Below are 19,919 nucleotides of genomic sequence, written 5' to 3' on the forward strand. Positions count from 1 at the left end.
GGCACTTAATAATTTCTTACTACCATTAAAAACCTTTACATTTTATTAAAGCACATACTGAACTCTATTAAACTGAAAATGATTTCTTTTGAAGTATATCAGAAATTAAGTGGAAAATCATAAAAAAACTACTGTTTTCAGAGTCCTCGTTGCATTATGTATTCCGGCTTTATGCAAGAAGATTAGGATTAACTATACAGCATCCTAATTACTGTCTTGCTTCCATTTCTGACTCATTTAGAATGTGGGCAAGCAGATGGCCAAGGAAAAGGTCTTACAATAACAGGCAGCGTTTTCCCCATCTTAGCTTAGCCATATTCAAGAAAAAAACACAAGTACCTCGTTTATTCCTAACTGCAAACTATAAGCTCACTGCAGTTCAACGAGACTGTCTATTCTTTTAATTCCTAAGTAATACAATATGTACACTTTTTAGTAATAATGTAATATAGGGGGTAGGAAAGAAATAAATGCAGTCCATTGTAGGTTTGTTATCAAGAGAAATCTATAATGTTTATGCAAAAATGCACATTCCATTAGAAATAACAGGATTCACAACATCAGAAATTATTTCAAGAAATATAAATTTTATCTATAATTTGGAGGTTTAAAAAAAAAAGTAGAAGAATGAAACCAGACCCCTATTTCTCACCATATACAAAAATCAAATCAAAATGGATTAAAGACTTAAATCTAAGACCTCAAACTATTAAATTATTACAAGAAAACACTGGGGAAACTCTCCAAGACATTGGAACGGGCAAAGGTTTCTAGAGTAATACCCTACAACAGCAGACAACCCATGCGAAAATGGACAAATGGGGTCACATCAAGTTAAAAGGTTCCTGCACAGTAAAGAAAACAATCAACAAAGTGAACAGATATCCCACAGAATGGGAGAAAATATTCGCTAAGTGTCCACCTGAGAAGGGATTAATAAAAAGATATATAAGGCGATCAAAAATAGGAAAAAAGCCAATAATCTGATTAAAAATGGGCAAAAGATCTGAATAGATATTTCTCAAAAGAAGACATACAAATGGCATACAGGTACATGAAAAGGTGCTCAACATCACTGATCAACAGAGATATGCAAGTCAAAACTACAATGAGATAACATCTCACTCCAGTTCAAATTACTTTTATCTGAAAGACAGACAACAATGCTAGCAAGGATGTGAAGAAAAGGGAACCCTTGTGAACTGTTGGTGGGAATGTAAATTAGTATTGTCACTATGGAGAACAGTTTGGAGGCCAATCATAAAACTAAAAATAGAACTACCATATGACCCAGCACTCCCACTACTGGGTATACACCCAAAAGAAAGAAAATCAGTATTCAAAGAGATATCTGCACGCCCATGTTTACTGCAACATTATTCACAATAATCAACATTTGGAAGCAACCTAGATTTCTATCAACAGAAGAATGAATAAAGAAAATGTACATATACACAATGAAGTACTATTCGACTATAAAAACGAATTAGATCCTGTCATTTGCAACCACATGGATGAACCTGGAGGTCACTATGTTAAGTGAAATAAGCCAGGCACCAAAAGACAAATCTCATGTTTTCACTTATTTGTGGAAGCTAAAAAAATTAAAACAAATGAACTCACGGACTCAGAGAGAAGAATGATGGTTATCAGAGACTGGGAAGGATAGTGGAAGCTGTGAGTGTGAGGATGGTTAATGGATACAAAAATATAGTTTGATAGAATGAATAAAATCTAGTATTTGATAGCACAAAAGGGTAACTACCATCAACAATAACTAATTGTACATTTCAAAATAACTGAAAGAGTAAAAATCATTTAAACCCATTCAAACCATAAACAAAAATAAATGGTGCATAGTGTGGACTCTCTTATTACCTATAGCTTCTCAATGATCTTCTAAGTATGAAACGCCATTTGCTTCATCTAGTTTATTTTCTACGCATAGTATAAGAAAGAAAGGAAAATCTGTGTCCCTTAATACCTTTCCTTTCTGCATAATTCTTTCCTTCCTGAATATGCACTTCATTGGATGAATACCAATCCTTAAGTTTACTGGTAAATGTTGAAAAAAAGGATAGGAAAAACGTGAATCTTGAAAAAGTGCTGCACAAAAATATTCTTAACAAAATGGTCAAAAAAAGTTTAAAATCAGCACAACAAACACTTGACTTGATTAGGGAGTTTCACACTGCCCTTTTATTTTTTCATTTGTGTTCTTATTTTTGGAGACTGGGTCTTGCTCTGTCATCCAAGCTAGAGTGCAGTGGTGCTATTGCAGTTCACTGCAGCCTTGACCTCCCAGGCTCAAGTGATCCTCCTACCTCACCCTCCTGGGTAACTGAGACCAGAGATGCATACTACCATGCCAGCTAATTTTTTAAAAATTTTTTTTGTAGAGATGGAGTCTTGCTATGTTGCTCAGGGTGGTCTGGAACTGCTGGCCTCAAACAATCCTTCTGCCTCAGGCTCCAAAACTGTTATGATTACAAGTATTAGCCACTGTGCCCAGCCTTCCCTATTTTTAAAAAATCTATTCCCTTTCCTTTGACCTTCTCTCTTATAATGATCAAACTCTGTCTTTTAAACATCTCCAAATTTAAAAAGTGTGTTAACTAGAATAATAGAATATAAAATTAAAGAACAGTCAGCTTTGATATTTACCTACATTTATAGATCTTTTAGTCCATGAAGCAAGTAGAACCATTGTTATCAAGGCCCTGGAAGATAACACACAAGTTTAATTTACCAAGATGAGCCTTTGACCTAAAATGTTCCCTTAGAGTTGGGTACATGTGACATTTCTTTTATTCACATATAGAAACATCAAATATGGCAGGAAGATGGGGTTGGCGGCTTTATGTCACAAAGAGTGGAATGGCTTACAAGGTACTTGTTGTCAGAGGGCAGGAAGTTAAATCCTGGCTTCCACATTCCCTGTGTGCCTTTTCCTGGGTATTCATTTTTTGTTTTATTGTAAAAATGGGATTAACTTGATATTTGAAATAAGAAAACATCAAATACCATGTGCTCAGATATGCTAATTACTTTTCGCATTACTATTTCTTACTAGCTAGGGGACATATACATACTCTTAAAAACCAGCAAGCATTTTTCTACTGAATCGCAGAACCAGATACAGGCGTACCTTGGAGATATTACAGGTTTTGTTATAGACCACCACAATAAAATGAATATAGCAATAAAGCAAGTCATATAGATTTTTTTGTTTTCCCAGTGCTTATAAAGGTTTTGTTTACACTATACTATACTTTATTAAGTGTGTAATAGCTTTATGTCTAAAAAATATATATACCTTAATTTAAAAATACCACATTGCTAAAAAAAAAAAAAAAAAAATGCTAACAATCATCTGAGCGTTCAGCCAGTTATAATCCGTTAGCTACCAGGGGGTCTTGCCTCTATGTTGACGGCTGCTGAGTAATCAGGGTGATGGTTGCTGAAGGTTGGGGTGGCTGTAACAATTTTCTTAAGAAAACCATAAAGTCTGCCCTATTAATTCACTCTTCCTTTCATGAAAGATTTTTCTGCAGCACATGATACTGTTTGATAGCATTTTACCCACAGTCGAACTTTTGAAATTGAGGTCAATGCTCTCAAACCCTGTCACTCCTCTATCAGTGAAGTTTATTAAATATTCTAAGTCCTTTGTTGTCACTTTAGCAGTGTTCACAGCATCTTCACTAAGAGAAGATTCTATCTCAAGAAACTACTTTCTTTCCTTATCCATAAAAAGCAACTCCTTACCTGTTCAAGTTTTATCATGAGATTGTAGCAATTCAGTTACACCTTCAAGTTTCACTTCTAATTCTAGTTCTCTTGCTATTTCTACCACACCTGTAGTTACTCCCTCCACTTATGTCTTGAATCCCTCAAAGTCATCCATGAGCACTGGAATCAAGTTCTCCCAAATTCATATTCATGTTGATATTTTGATCTGTTCTCATGCATCACAAATGTTCATAATGGCATCTAGAATGGTGACTCCCTTCCAGCTTTTCAATTTACTTTTCCCAGAGCCATCAGTAGAATCATTATTTATGACAGCTAGAGTCTTACAAAATGTACTTCTTAAAAAATAAGACTTGAAAGTCAAAATTCCTCTTTGATCCATGGCCTACAAAATAAATGTTGTGTTAGCAGGCATGAAAGTAACATTAATCTCTTTATACATCTCCATCAGAGCTCTTAGATGACCATGTGCATTTTCAATGAGTAGTAGTATCTTGAAAAAAATTTTTTTATCTGAGTCCAGGACAGCTTCGAATATGGTCAACACAAATTCATACACTTTCTTAAAACATTATGAGATTTTTCCAATTTTTTTTTCTAGCTTATCAGTTGTTGGTAGTGTTACTGTATCTTATGTGTGGCCCAAGACCATTCTTCTTCCAATGTGGCCTAGGGAAACCAAAAGATTGGACACTTCTGCTGTGAAGAGATGTACTGTCACCCAGACTCTGTTGTTTTCTTTATCAAGCACAAGTAGAACAGATTTAGCATCATTCTTAAGGGACCTAGGATTTTTGGAATGGGCAACGAGCACTGGCTTCAACTTGCAGTCATCAGCTGCATTTGCTCCTAACAAGAGAGTGAGCCTGTCCTTTGATGCTTTGAAGTCAGGCATTGACTTTTCTCTAGCTATCAAAGTCCTACATGGCATCTTCTTCCCAAACAAGGCTGTTTCATCTGTCTTGAAAATCTGTTGTTTAGTAGAGACACCTTCATCAATTATTTTAGCTAGATCTTCTGGATAACTTGCTGTAACTTCTATGTCAATACTTGCTGCTTTACCTTAAACTTTTATGTTATGAAAACAGCTTATTTCCTGAAGCTGTCAGGAATGAACCAATTTTTGCTAGCTTCCAACTTTTCTTCTGAAACCTCCTCACCTCTTTTCAGCCTTCACAGAATTGAAGAGAGTTAGGGCTTTGCTCTGGATTAGGATTTGGCTTAAGAGAATGTTGGGGCTGGTTTGATCTATCCAGAACTCCATCTCAGCAATAAGACTGCTTTAGTCTCTTATCATTTGTGTGTTCACCAGAGTAGCAGTTTTAATTTCCTTCAAGAACTTATCCTTTGAATTTACAACTTCACTAATTGATACAAGAGGCCTACATTATGATCCATCTCAATTTTTGACATGCTTTCCTCACTAAAATTAATCATTTCTAGATGTTCATTTAAAGTGAGAGACTCATAACTAGTTCTTTCTCTTGGACACTTAGAGGCCATTGTAGGGTCATTAGTTGGTCTGATTTCAATATTGTTGTGTCTCAGCAAATAAGGCCTGAGGAGAGGAAAAGAGATCTGGAACCTGCCAGTCAGTGGAGTAGTCAGAACCACACATTTGTTAATTCAACTTGCCATCTTGTACGGGTGAGGTTTGTGGTGCCCTCAAACAGTTACCACAGTGACAGCAAAGATTACTAATCACAGATCACTACAACATATGTAACAATAAGGAAAGTTTGAAACACTGCAAGAATTACCAAAATGTGACACGAAGACATGAAGTGAGCACATGCTGTTGGAAAACTGGTGGTGACAGACTTACCCAATGCAGGGTTACCACAAATCTAATGCACAATACAGTGAAGCACAATAAAACGACACAAGTTTGTAATAAAATTGTGCTGAAGTGACTGTACTATATAATTACTTTTCATTCATTTACACGTACATATTGACAAAGCCTATTTTTAAAATTCATTTTGGCTGTTTATGGAATATGTGTTTCATTTCATAAATTGAGAAAAATTTTGACATACTGTATATTAGGTTTCTATGCTGTTTCCTGGATACAAAAATGTTATTCCTTAAAGTAAATCTAGCATATTAAAATAACATATATTACAGTGTTTACTTGATGCTATTGGAACAAGGAAAATGATATTAATTTTTATAACCACCAAATATTATACCATATTTCTATACTATCTTACTATACCATTATCACTATGTTATCTTACCATTATTACATTATTATCACGATACATAGGGCTATTTAAATGTAATTAGGAGTATACATCACCTGATGTTCTTATTACTATATTGTTTTTGTTGCCAGTAGGCAACTTGCACATATGTTTAGGAGCCACTTAATAAGAACATCACTGAGCCTAATTTCCCCTGCTGTGGTTGGCTGGAGAATAAATATAGCAATATCTTCATGTGACTTTCTAAAATAGGAATGGATAATATTTCCCCAAACATATAACATGAAACATGCTTCTAATGAATAATCCTATATCTGCAATTTACTTATCACTATTCTGCTATTTTCTTATTTATTTGTTTAATAGAATGTAAGTAATGTCCATGAATAGGGATCTTCCCTGTCTTGTTCATCATTACATACTCCATGTTCTAAATAATGTCAGATGAATCATAACTACTCATTAAACAGATTTAACAAATGGGTAAATCCTGTATTTGAGTACCCAGCTTGATGGAGAAGCTCTGGCCCCATATAGACAGCTACTAGTTGGAAGCACAGCAATGAATACAAACTCAAATGATCAATAAGAGGAATAAATGAAGGCTCTCTTGCCCTAAAACACAAAAACGTGAACTTTCCAATTTTGGAAGTAGATACTAAGATAAATGTGCAGATTTTATATAAACCTAAACAAATGACCAGCATTATTTAATCTAGTTTTATGCCACAAACAATAACAAAAAGTTGACCATAACTATTTTCAATGGCATGATAAAAGCTAACACAAGAATAAAGTACACTAAGGGATTCTTATCATTGCTTCCACATTTCTGCTTACTTCTTACAGCTAAAATAAATAGCTATAAATTTTGTAGCTAGCTCATCTGTCACTTTAAATATGCTCAGACCTTGCTTACATATAGAACAAGTGTTGAATAAAATTATTGGGCTTCAAAAGTTTTAAGAATAAACATTTCAATATATGCAGTCACTTCTTTAATAAAAAGAATTAAGCGTAAAAAGAAATAAAAAACTTAAAAAGAGGTTTTAAAATGATCTTTCCTAAGTGTCAGAAGAGGCAATAAGTCAAAGGAGTTGACATATAAAATGAAGAATCTGACTCTTTTTCTTCCTAGTGCCATTCTTAGTATAATCAAATCTATCTAACCGTCCATCACTTTAACATCCTCAGGACTCAATTGTTCAGTATGCTCAGTGGAACTCTGTAACAGGATTCCCACTTACCAGGTTAATAATAATACTAATGAAACTAAATCCATAGCTTGTTTTCTAGTTTCTAGTACCATCAGGTATTTATCACTTCTTTGGTCCTATGAAAACTGAGAAGAGCAGAAGCTGTCCCAAGGTCTCAATAGAATTTGCTTGTAGGCCGGGCGCGGTGGCTCAAGCCTGTAATCCCAGCACTTTGGGAGGCCGAGACGGGCGGATCACGAGGTCAGGAGATCGAGACCATCCTGGCTAACACGGTGAAACCCCGTCTCTACTAAAAAATACAAAAAACTAGCTGGGCGAGGTGGCGGGCGCCTGTAGTCCCAGCTACTCAGGAGGCTGAGACAGGAGAATGGCGTAAACCCGGGAGGCGGAGCTTGCAGTGAGCTGAGTTCCGGCCACTGCACTCCAGCCTGGGCTACAGAGCGAGACTCCGTCTCAAAAAAAAAAAAAAAGCATTTGCTTGTAGAGGAGCCAGGTTGCCTCAGAGCTCAGTCCCCGACAACTCCATGATGCATTCCACTCAAAAGAACCCTCAGACCTTGGAAAACTCAAGAAAGCACTCAGCTTGGGGTCAATATAGAGTTTCTCAGTTTATTTATCAACTGAAAGTGACAAAAAGGAAGATAGTAAGATTGAAAAATGAGAATTAGAAAAGAGAGTACAAAGTACCCACAGAGATTTTTTTTCAAGTGGTATTAAAAACATAAAGAAAGTCAATCGTATTTCTCAAAAGAAAATACCTCTGAGGTGGAGGTAAGAATGTAATGTGAAATCTAAGGCAGTCATGATTTCAAGAATGAATTTAGTTGCAAATAAGAAAAAAATCTGATCCTACAGATATATGAAACAAAGGAAGCAGAGACATGCAAAAGAAAACAAGAGAACTCAGGCTAGTTTCTAAATAGTTTGGATTCTCTCAAGTGCTTATGTAAATTGAAATCTGGAAAACAGCAATTCACTAATCAAATCAACCCTTAATTTATACTATCGTTGGAATGTTAAATCTTACAGACACAGACTGGCAGTTTTCTCTTAAATTGGTGCCTTGCTAGATTGCATAAGCTTTTATATTAATGATCATTTTAAAAGTTTAAAGTATTATTTATATAAAGTGGTTAAGACATATTAACTATTTACAAATGTATCTTAAATGTTTGTGATTGTGTCTAAACCAAAAAATGAAGAAAGGCCATTATGTTCTGCTTAACCCCATGATGCCGCAGACTGAAGATGTGATATTTCAAATAAGTAAGTAATAATGCATAAACACTGTGTTTTTATGAAATGCATGTTAAAATTATGTCAATAAAATATCTCTATCCTGAAACGGAAGTAAACCATTTTGATGTATGCTAATGTAAACCTTTATAAGGAATATTAGTCATATATTCAAATGTAGTTCTGATTACAAAACAAAAATATGCTGGAAATTCCATAAAGATCAAACTAATTAAGGTACTTATTTGCCTCTGACTAATTATGGAAACTGGCAAGCTCAGTAAGGAAACAAGCTTTTTAAAAGAGTTTATATTTTAGGCCATAGCTTCCTCGGCTTCATTTTACTGGGAATCACTTGTATCATTTCAGATCTTACATTGCAACCTCTGTCCACAGAGAGTTATAAAGGGAAATGACTGCATATGTATCCAGAGCTTAAGTGGGACAAGGAGAAGCTACACTCTCAGACTTACAGTCAGAAGCTGGGTTGGCATTTTCCTAGATCATACATTGTTTCTCATTAGCAGTGTGACTTCTCTCATTTTGTTGTTGTTAGTCTTCCACAAGGCATATTTGTTGTTCATCGAGGCCCTTTAACTCAAAGGGGCAAAATGCCTCAATCAAGAAACTATGAATCCCTTTGAAATGTCTGACATAAAACAAAAGACAAATATTTCAGTCATAAAAGAAAGAAGATGCACTCTGGAATTTAACTAATAATGGTTTTTTAAAACCCAGTTGTGCCACTTGTTAGGTACATTTTAAGAACTTGGGAAGTTACTTAATTTATCTTGGTCTCATTTTCTGCATTTATAAAGTGGAAATAATAACACCTAGTTTGCACTGTTGTCACAATAATAGGGACAATATAAGGTATCTAGCTCATTTATGGAAATAGAAAGTATCCATAAGTGGTAGTTATTATATTTTATATTCAATGCAATATCATTTTTTCATACTATGGTTCACTACTTTATTAGAGATATATGAGCAGCTACGAAGAATCAAAGAATACTCCAGGGTGTTCTTGAGACAAATTATAATTCTGTCACAAGAATCAAAGAGAAGTAGGGGGGAAAATAATGGAAATGAGGCAATAAGCAAATGTTATTCTATATTCTTTAATCTTTACCTTAAAATATTTAAGGTGCCAATTTCTATCTAAAATGACACCCTGAAAGGTATCATTATTTACAAAAATTATATTGTACAGAATGAATTATATATAGTATTCCAAAGTACATATATATTGATAATTTGAAGTTAGTGACATAATTATATTCAATTTCTCCATATTCTATTAAACAAGGATGCAATCCATTTTCTCTCTCAGGCGTTGAAAGGAACTTCCCTTGTCTTTCTGCTCTCTAGAGCTTCTGGTCTCACTACTGCTTAGAGATCATTAGAAGCAGTTGTAGCAAGCAGTACTACGAACGCAGTTCTTCCCACCCCACCTCAAAGTTGGCCAAAAAACACTGTGGAAAAGAAGTTTGCTATACTAATGTCAGAAGCGCAACAGAAACCTGACTTCTGTTGTTACCTACATCAGACCCCAGACAACACGGCCACTCAAAGGCAATGCCACCATTCAGAACTACCCATAGATGTTCAAAAAGTGTGTGTGTGTGCACGCGCGCGCGTGTGTGTATACACATGCGTGTGTTCAGAAGGCATAAAATCTGAATTTAGGAGTATTCAATGCATAGAAACCACTATATCACCCAACCCACCCTCAAATTATTGCACAACAGTATTTGTATGCATTTTATGTAAGAAGTTAGTAAGTATAAAAAACTTTTGAATCCAATAAAGATCCTGCTAATAAAGAAGTTCTCCTTCAGGCCCTATCAAAAGCAAGAAATCTCTTTCGAGATAGTTACTGTTTTGTTTTTAAAGTACCTTTGTTGCTGATCTGTACATGAATGTCATCACTGAATGGAAGCAGTCCAAGAGACTCACATTATTCCCACTAGAAGGAGAAGCTTTGATAAATCTCTAAAGCTATGGCAGTGATCCAGTCCCTATGCCATATGGCATTCCACCTGTCCCAAGAAGTTGTGTTAATGTCCTTTAAAGCTCCAAATAAAAATACTGAGACATAAACAATCAAATCTACACTGCGGTTGGATTTTTCAGCTCTACGTGGTAGCTGCAAAAATTCCTCATGCTGTGCGTGTTAATGAGACCCTCCATGGGCACCATTAGTACATAACAACAATCACCCATAACTCATAGGCCTTCTTCCTATGTCTGAATATGTTCATTGCATTTAGAAATTAGAAATAAAATATGCCTGGAGAAATTCTAGATGTCGGGAGGCATAAGAACTAAAGATCTGAAAGTGCTGGCAAAATAAGCAAATCTAGAGGTTGTGAGCATATTACCTCAAAGGATAAAAAGAACCTAACAATTAACCACAAAAATATATTAAGTAAACATAAATTACTGAATCTGAAAACTCACTTTAACCTGTAAGTATTCTTGTAGATTAGAACAGTAACAGAAAACTAAAATTTTTGTAACCTAATGAAAAGAATAGCAAGGGGATTAGAGCAAACTATTTGCCAGATCCTTTTGAATTATTATCCAACCACTTCGTTCATTTAAATTTTTATTTCAATGGATATCAGCATTTTAAATGAAATAACATGAGAAGTACAAACAGATATGAGTGATTAGCTTGCTTAGCTTTTGGACATGTAGGGAAATATGCTTTATTTTAAATTCTATGACTTGGTCACCAACAGAAATCTGATTTATTTTCATATCACATTCCAACTGTTTTACATATCTTGAAATATTTTTTACCTTCAACACTACACTACTTTGAAACTATAATTGTTGATAGGCCCAGTGTTATTATATCATCTTAATATATTTAAATATATTATGAAGAAACAAATATATAATACATCACAAATGTTAAAATATTTTGCTAAATAAATTCAATGAAACTGGTTTCCTCTTAAACACTATATATTTTATTTTATGCATCTAAAAATGTATTCTGAGAAGAGTTGTACAGGGGATAGCAGATTCCCACCAAAGGTGTCCATGATGCAAAGAAAGGCTGTAATTAACCTTTTCTAAAGGAAAGACCGCACAGACAGACAGTGACACCAGTGTATATGCTGCTGGCATGTGATTGTCACAACTATAGTTATAGCCATGGGACTATTCATGTCCTTATGTCTACTTTGGCCTTCATTGTTCCTCTTTTCTGCCTAAGATATGCCTATTATTCCACTCAATTGTTCTAAGCATCTAGAACCATATCTTTCATTTTTTTCTTTTTTTTAGAAGGAGATTCACTCTTGTTGCCCAAGCTGGAGTGCAATGGCACAATCTCAGCTCACTGCAACCTCCACCTCCTGGGTTCAAGGGTTCAGGCGATTCTCCTGCCTCAGCCTCCTGAGTAGCTGGGATTACACGCAAGTGCCACCACATCTGGCTAATTTTTTGTATTTTTAGTAGAAACGGGGTTTCACCATGTTAGACAGGCTGGTCTCAAACTCCTGACCTTACGTGATCCACCCACTTCGGCCTCCCAAAGTGCTGGGATTACAGGTGTGAGCCACCATGCCCAGCCTCTTTCAACTTTTATCAGGCACACTGATGAGGTAATCAGTTTTCAATATAAAATCTAAGAATGTATCTTGTGGCCTAGTTCTTTAAGAGCCTCTGGAATTCATGTATAAAGGATAGGATGAGACAAAGGCAACACCGGGAAGAGGCCACATTTACTTTTGAAAACTCTTTCCCTACAATTTTCTGTAACTTCCCCCTTGGCCCTGGTTTTTTTTTTTTTTTTTTTTTTCCCAGTTTTAATACCTTTTTGTCTCCCCAGTACAGTATAACTTAGTCTACTTAGTTCTGAGAATAGAATTACTAGTAGGCACTTTTTTTTCCATAAATGAATACACCTTTACACAGAGGAAAAGACTCCAAACACATAAATAAAATCAAAGTAAGTATTAATGTTGTCGAGGACAACTGCAAACATACAGTGTATGTTGCAAAGCAGTGTAAGAGAATGGGAGTAAGCTGGTGGTGTTCTAATAGCAAGAAAATTAGGCCATTCCTTTTCTGGCCAAGGAGGTCTTAACCCTTCCATCAGCGGGTCTCAAGGAAGCAGAGCAACTGCGTAGACAAGATGTAAGTTCTGCCACCCAAGGAGAGGGCCACCAGGCTCTCTCTTTTAGGGCCAACTAAATGCAATGCTGGCACTTTGAAAGAGTACCCAGATATTCAGGGCAATACCACCCAAGCCCAAGTTACGTATCTAACCTTTTAAAATATATAGTTAAAAGACAATTGTGCTCTTATATTTCAAATATAGTATTGTAACGAGAACTCAAACCACTCTATTATAGTTAGCATCTGGCCTTACTCGTAGTACGGAGCCTGTTGGAAATGAGACAGAATACTATGCTTAGCACAAAGTATGTTCTTAATAAATATTTGTTGAAGGAATGAACATTGTCATTAGAACTATATTTCAAGTAGTAATAATCATTATGATGGCAAACACTTAAAAGGAGCTTATCAGGTGGCAGGTATTGTTTTAAGTGCTTTACAAACACCAACTCAACTACTTCTCTATATAAAGTGCATACAGGTTATTTACAGAGGAAACTGAAGCACAGAGACCTTGAATCACCTGCCCACATCACTCACGTATTAATTGTAGATCTGGGAATCAAATCCAGGCAGCCTGACTCTGGAATCTGAGGTCTTAAGTACGTCAAAATACCGCCAAGTTAGAGTGAGATTTACATCCATATTGATGCTATTGCTTCTGAAAGGGAAAATGGAAGTTTTTGTTTGTTTGTTTGTTTTAAAGGATGGTATGGGAACAGAGAAGGCCAAGTTGATTTGGGATGTGTCAGGGAAGGAGAAGCTTTAGTAGGAAGGGTTGGGACCTTCCTGGCAGAGACCCTCTGTAGAGGAAAAGTAGATGTCAGTGCTTGTAGCTTGCCAGTCTACCGCTCCTGCTCCCTCCACGGCTTGTGGCAGTCTCTGTCACAGTGTGGCTTAAGTTCTCTTTTGCTGTTTCAATAACGGCTTAAATAAAGACTGTATCCCACATGTTTCAGGTCAATTCATGGTGCTCCTGTCTTAGTACAGGCTGCAATTAACAAAGTGCCATAAATTGGGTGGCTTATAAACAACAGGAATTTACTTCTCACAGTTGTGGAAAGCTGAGTTCAGAATGTCAGTATGGTCAAGTTCTGGTGAGGGCTCTCTTCCAGTTTACAGACTGACCTCATTGTTTCTTCACATGGCAGAAAGGGGGCAAGACACTGTTCTGGCACCCCTTTTATAAGGGCACTAATCTCATATATGAGGGCTCCATCCTTGTGACCTAGTTACCTCCCAAAGGCTCCTAATACCATCATATTTGAAGTTCAGATTTCAACATATGAATTTGGAGAATAGACATTCAGTCCATAAGAGCTCATTAGAGGGCTCTGCTCATAGTAGTTGCATCTGGCAGTTTAAGGAAAGAACTTGTTTTGTCCTGGGAGGAGATAATTTCTTGTACTCACTAGTGAGTGGGTAGCTAGCACAGGTAAACTGTTAATCAGGCACCTGCACACAATGGAAGGGGACCCAGAGAGTGGCCACTTGAAAAACTTGGTATTACTGACACTCTCCAAAATAATGTCATTACTCATATTAGCTTGTTATTTAGCTATTAGTCCTATAGAATAACATCTTTTTCAATAGGAAGATTTCCTACCTAATATGATCTTTTTAAGCCAAGGGAATTATTACAACTAACTTCCTAGAAGATCAGAACTACAGATATGGCTAATAAAAAAGTTCCTCCTGTTCAAGCACCATTCCAATAGCATCAGCCAGCTCCATTATTGCACCTACTAGGAGTACTGTTGAGAGAGAACTGCCCTCAAGTGCAAACTGCAGTAAGCAGTAGAGAATGGTCTAGAGGCACCACAGCTAAAGATTGCCACTCAGATGAAATGAGATAATTCATGTACACTTTTTATTGTGGCCATTCTCTAACCAGGGCCCTATAGAATTCTATTCTTTAAAACCAGTGTTTTCAATTAAAATAACAAAATCAATTAGAGGAGATAAAAGGGGCAGAGAGATGTGTCTCAAAAGCAGAAACTTTGCCTTTGTGGTGTCAGAAGCCTGAGAGGCCTGCGTATCAATTATAACTATTAAAAGACATCAGTGCTTTCATGCAACCCATCTTTTTCAATGAAAAAAAAAAAATACTACAAGGGCCTGCCAGAAAGGAAATCAGCTTGACATTAATGACCAAAAGAACAGCACTAACACTTACTAAATAGGGCAGTTATTTTCTCTAGAGCTTTTTCTTTAATGTTTTTACACTCTACTCATAGATTATACTTTAACTTTCCTATCACAGATAACCTAAGTCCTGAAAAAAAAAAAAAAAAGAAATATTGGTCCACATTCTCCTAAACCCTACAAATTCTGAAGAAACTATGGCACTCTTCAGCAAAGAACTAGGGCAAAGATGAAGGTAAGAGAATAAGGGGGATATTTTTAATACAGAAAAGCTTCAGAGGATTGTCATTCTTCATAGCTTTTATGATCTTGAACTGACTTAGCTTAAGGTGTTTCTCTACCTCCAACCCACCCCAGGCATGGGAAATAGAGGGCTTAGGAGTAGAAAGAGAAGACTTACTATATCTTCAAGAGGAAAGATTCCTTTCCTAATCTAAATGCTTATTCAGACAAACTGCTCTCATAAATTAGCCTTAACATTTCAAACTCTGCGTGACTATAATAAGGTTTTGTTTATAAGACAACTCTAAGTGTATTTGGAGAAAGTCCCTGAAATACAGGTTGAAACGATAATTTCAGTTGTATTATCAGTGGAAATTAACATGACCAGTTGACAGTATATCAAAATAAATAATAACACAAAAATTGTCTGCAGATATACATTTTACAGCATCATCTCATACCATTTTTTACACTAAATTAAATGTCTTACCAATAGCTAAAATCACTGAACACTGAGCTAGTAGGTATACGCTTTATCATTTCCTTTTATTTCTAAGGCACCATGACGGTTATTATTTTTAACTCCTCTAAGCTTTCTAACTACTTGCTCTATTTTTCATGCTCAAGGTAAACAATGACACCTAAGCAAAATAAAGGTTTTCTCTGATTCAACTAGTCCTTCAGGCTTTAGTTTAAAAATAAATCTAGCATTACCAACATGCTAAATGTAGATAACAGAGCTTCTTCCTCTGTTATCAAATATACTTTTAGATTTGTCCAAAGGGAAAACTATTTGTATTTTGCATAAAATATATGATATGTATATATAAAAAACAAAAATGCACAATTAAGAGAAATATTTCACTCCATTACGCACCAATAGAACAATAGAAATGTAAGGTAAAGAAAAGTGGTTAAAAATACTTGCAAGAATGAAAGTTGCTGTCTGCCACACTTAGGTCCAAATCCATTTACTACAATATGTCACTAACAATATGTGACCTTGGGCAGGTGACAATCTCTGGAGCCTTTGTTTCTTCAAGCAGTCTAGCATCAAAAGCCACACTTTTCACCGACATGACATGAGCATATTGCTTATCTATATAAAACAGGATTATTAATATGTATGTACGAAGGTAGGCTGGTAAGCAGGTATTTGTGTATAACATCATGTGATATAAATAAATTCTACAGCAGCATCTTAACTAGGCAGTTTGAGTAAACAAAGTTTGCAGCTGGGGAAGGAGAGCTGGTGCCACAAATTTAAGAGTCATCTAAATGACAGTATATGTCAAACATTCAATACAAAGCCTGACCCATAGCAAACATCAATAATACTTCTTCCTTTTGCTTTGAGCAGGCAAACGGGATAGGAAGGAACTGACCACTGCAGTGGCAGATAAGAAGGCATCAAAGAGATGGTAAGGGTGAGAAGCAACAAAAGCATACTGCCTGACTCACAACTATTTCCAAGGCCAGCCTGGTTTACAAGTCTTCATTCTAATGTAGTTATATGACCTTTATTAATATCATTTGCAGCATATTATTTTGTATTTTGAATGGCATTCTTTTTTAAAAAAAAAAAATATTATTTGAACATTCCTCCCCCCAAATGCAGGTTAGAAAATGAAGGCAAAAGTCTAGATTAACTATTTCATTTAGCCTCACAGAGCAATTTACATTCCATTAAAGCATGTAAAATCTGTTTGTTACATTACAGTCACATTCACTATAACAGAATACTTCCAGAAAGATAGTTAAAATCTGCAGCAAGGTAAAATGCTGCTGCTCAAATACACACACACACACACACACACACACACACACACACACACACACACACACACGCACACGCACACCACTTGTATGCTTTTACATCTAAACGAATTGCCTTGACTGGGAATGACTTTTAACGTACTCTTACAGGCAAATCCCCTAAAGGCAAATACTGGTATATTCCTTCCTCCTGACATGGAAGTATTCCTCCTGACAGGTCAGTAGTAGCACAAACTGGCTTCTAAGGTAAGAAGATTCTAGCATTTTTTAATCTTAAACATGTCTTGAGACCAGTTAGTGTCTTTAGGAAATAAAGTCAGGCCAAACAGAAGTTGATCTACTCTGAGCCAAACAAGAAAACATTTTTTAAAAGGGCACTTCAAGTTTCACATTCTTTCTATACACATCCCTCCACCCTACCTTCCCATCCTAATCATCCCTTGCTGGTTAAGGGTAAATCCATTTATTCTACAAAACAAAGCTGCTTGGTTCCATTTCTACAGCCAGGAACTATGTAGTAGAAGCAGGTGAGAGGGCTTGTTGACAAGCAGGAGCAGGAGCAGAAAGCGACCACATGGAAATCTGTGGTTATCAGGCAGGATCTGGTGAAAGGTAATGGAACCAAACAGAAGTCGCACTGGCACAGAGCAACGTTATGGTTGACACCTTTACTCATCAGGTTATCACTTGGAGTTTGGCTGATGGACTATGTACCCAAGTGGAAGAAGGAATTTTCTCTCCGACTCACCCAGAAGCCAGCAAAGACAGAATAAATACAACAATACATTTTTATAACCCTCATCCGCCTTGATCCAGATTATTTTATGCCCTGAAAAGATTATGAGATTATGACAGCTCATATTCCCATATATTATTTAGCATCAAGGCCAAATATTTAAAATAAAAATACTACACCATGATATAAGTATAAGCAACCCCAATAAAGTCATCTGTTTCCTTTGACTTTCGAAAATATCATGTGTCAATTCATTTCAAAAAAATGTATTTTTATTTCCTGCTATTCTAAAGTCCCAAATTTGTATTTACTCTGCAAACTGAGCAATTCAAACTGCCAGCAATCATAACTCCTTTTCTTTTTGCTGCTTCTAACAAAAGTTAGTATGTAAAATACTTAATCTTAATAAAATTAAGTGAATTTGTTTATTTTGAAAGATAGCAATCTCAATTCTAGTTGACAACAGATATAAATCAGTAAGAGGTTTGGAACATACCAATTATGAAGTGCCTTGTCCATCCAGATGCAGGAAAGAGAATAGAGCTCAGGAGAAACCCAGATAAGAGCTCCAGATTTGGGCATCACATGGCAGGTTAATCAAAGAAAGGGGATGATTACCCAAGAGAGTGCAAAGTACACAAAGAGAAGATCAAATGCAGAACTAAAATAAACAGCCACGATTTTAAGCAGGATAAAGGCAGAAGATACAATAAGACTAAAAACAAATTACTGAGGCAAAAAGAGAGTGGTAGCTGATGAGGCAAAGGAGTGAAGGGGTGGCCTGCCCCTCCACTCCTGTGGGTGTTTCTCGTTAGGTGGAACAAGAGACTTGAGAAAAGAAATGAGACACAGAGACAAAGTATAGAGAAAGGAAAAGTGGGCCCAGGGGACCGGCACTCAGCTTACAGAGGACCCACACTGGCACTGGTCTCTGAGTTCCCTTAGTATTTATTGATAATTATCTTTACCATCTTAAAGATAAGGGAGTGGCAGGACAATAGGATCATTGTAGGGAGGAAATCGGCAGTAAGACATATGAACAAAAACCTCTGTGACATGAATAAGTTTAAAGGAAAATGCTGTGCCTTGAGATGCATATGCAAACATCTCCATAAACCTTTTAGCAGCATTGTTTCAGCCTATCACATGGGGAGAAACCTTGGACAATACCTAGCTTTCCTAGGCAGAGGTCCCTGCGACCTTTGGCCATGTACGTGTCCCTGGGTAGTTGAAATTAAGAGAATGGTGATGACTTTTAACCAGCAAGCTGCCTTCAGGCACTTGTTTCACAAAGACACATCCTGCACAGCCCAAAATCCATTAAACCTTGAGTCACCACAGCACATGTCTCTTGCAAGGACAAGGTTGGGGGTAGGGTCACAGATTAACAGCATCTCAAATACAGAACAAAATGGAGTCGCTTATGTTTACTTCTTTCTATATAGACACAGTAACAGGCTGATCTCTCTTTCTTTTCCCCACAAGGAGGAGTTTAGAAAGGTGATGGCTAATCACATAGATTGTACAGTGATAAAGTCCCTGAGGAGAGTCTGAGTTGGGCAATTGGGAAGTCCTTGGCAACCTGAGAGAGCTCTGGATGATTCCAGCAGAAGCCAGACTTCAGTGGATAGAGAATTACTAAGAGATGCATAAATGGAGATACTGAGTAAAAACAACTGTTCAAACATAAGAACAGTGAGAAAGGAAAAAGCTTGGGGAGAGATTAATGTGAGGGGTTTCCTCTTTTGTTTATTTCTCTTTTGTGAAGTACATGGAGATGTAGCCTCTTTGAGGGCTAATGGGAAGAAATTAAAATACAAAAGAAAGTCGATGGGTGTCTGTGCAAGCTCTTGCAGGAAGCAGGGAATGACAGAACAAGGGCACAGTAGAAGCTATGCTCTTGACAGTGGGTTCAGGTGCTTCTTCTTCCCACCCAAGAATCAGTGAAGTAAGAATGGATAAACAGATAAACAAACTTAAAGGCACAATAAAAATAAAATTGAGGTAATTTTTGTCTGATGGTGAGAAAGTGTGGTAATGATTTAGAAAGACCTAGAAACAATCCTTAAAACAGAGTCAAACATTGAGCATCCATCTCCAATGACTTTTCAAGAAAATATAGTTCTTATTTTCACTCAGGTTTTATAACTCCTGAGAGTGATTGATTATTTGGGATTAAGGAGAAAAGGGATGCTAAATGTAGTCCTCTGAATGGGAAATCCTCGATATCCAGAGATCCTGACCAGAGAGAACAGAGGCCAATCAGAAAGAGCCTCTTCATTTAAGTGGGAAAAACTAAAAGATCAATAGGAGATCTTTCAGTACATATTTTAATTGATATACCTAATTAAGAGATTTTAGCTGGGTTAGCTAATAGTATTTTTAGTGATATAATTTATATTCCCTTTTAATATTACTTATTTTACCTATTATATACACGTATTTTGACCAGGCTATGGGTCAACTTCTAGTTATTTAATCTGTGTCCTA

At 36.3% G+C, this 19,919-nt stretch overlaps 1 protein-coding gene across 12 annotated transcripts in view; it reads right to left on the reverse strand.

Moving 5' to 3' along the window:
- The window catches only part of IMMP2L (inner mitochondrial membrane peptidase subunit 2), an 872,645-nt gene that overhangs the window by 503,603 nt on the left and 349,123 nt on the right, over window positions 1-19,919 (reverse strand). Inside the window, exon 1 of one of the 12 annotated variants that reach the window (XM_074035820.1) lies at window positions 1-17,966. This exon is cut by the window's left edge and continues 71,047 nt beyond it. The exons of the other annotated variants lie outside the window; for them this stretch is intronic. The gene's annotated coding sequence lies outside the window, so the exon portion shown is untranslated. Of the gene's footprint in view, window positions 17,967-19,919 lie in introns of those variants that run through there. 12 annotated transcript variants of the gene reach the window in all.

This window comes from Macaca fascicularis, chromosome 3 (genome assembly GCF_037993035.2).
Source record: "Macaca fascicularis isolate 582-1 chromosome 3, T2T-MFA8v1.1".
In the NCBI taxonomy this organism is placed as follows: Eukaryota; Metazoa; Chordata; class Mammalia; order Primates; family Cercopithecidae; genus Macaca; species Macaca fascicularis.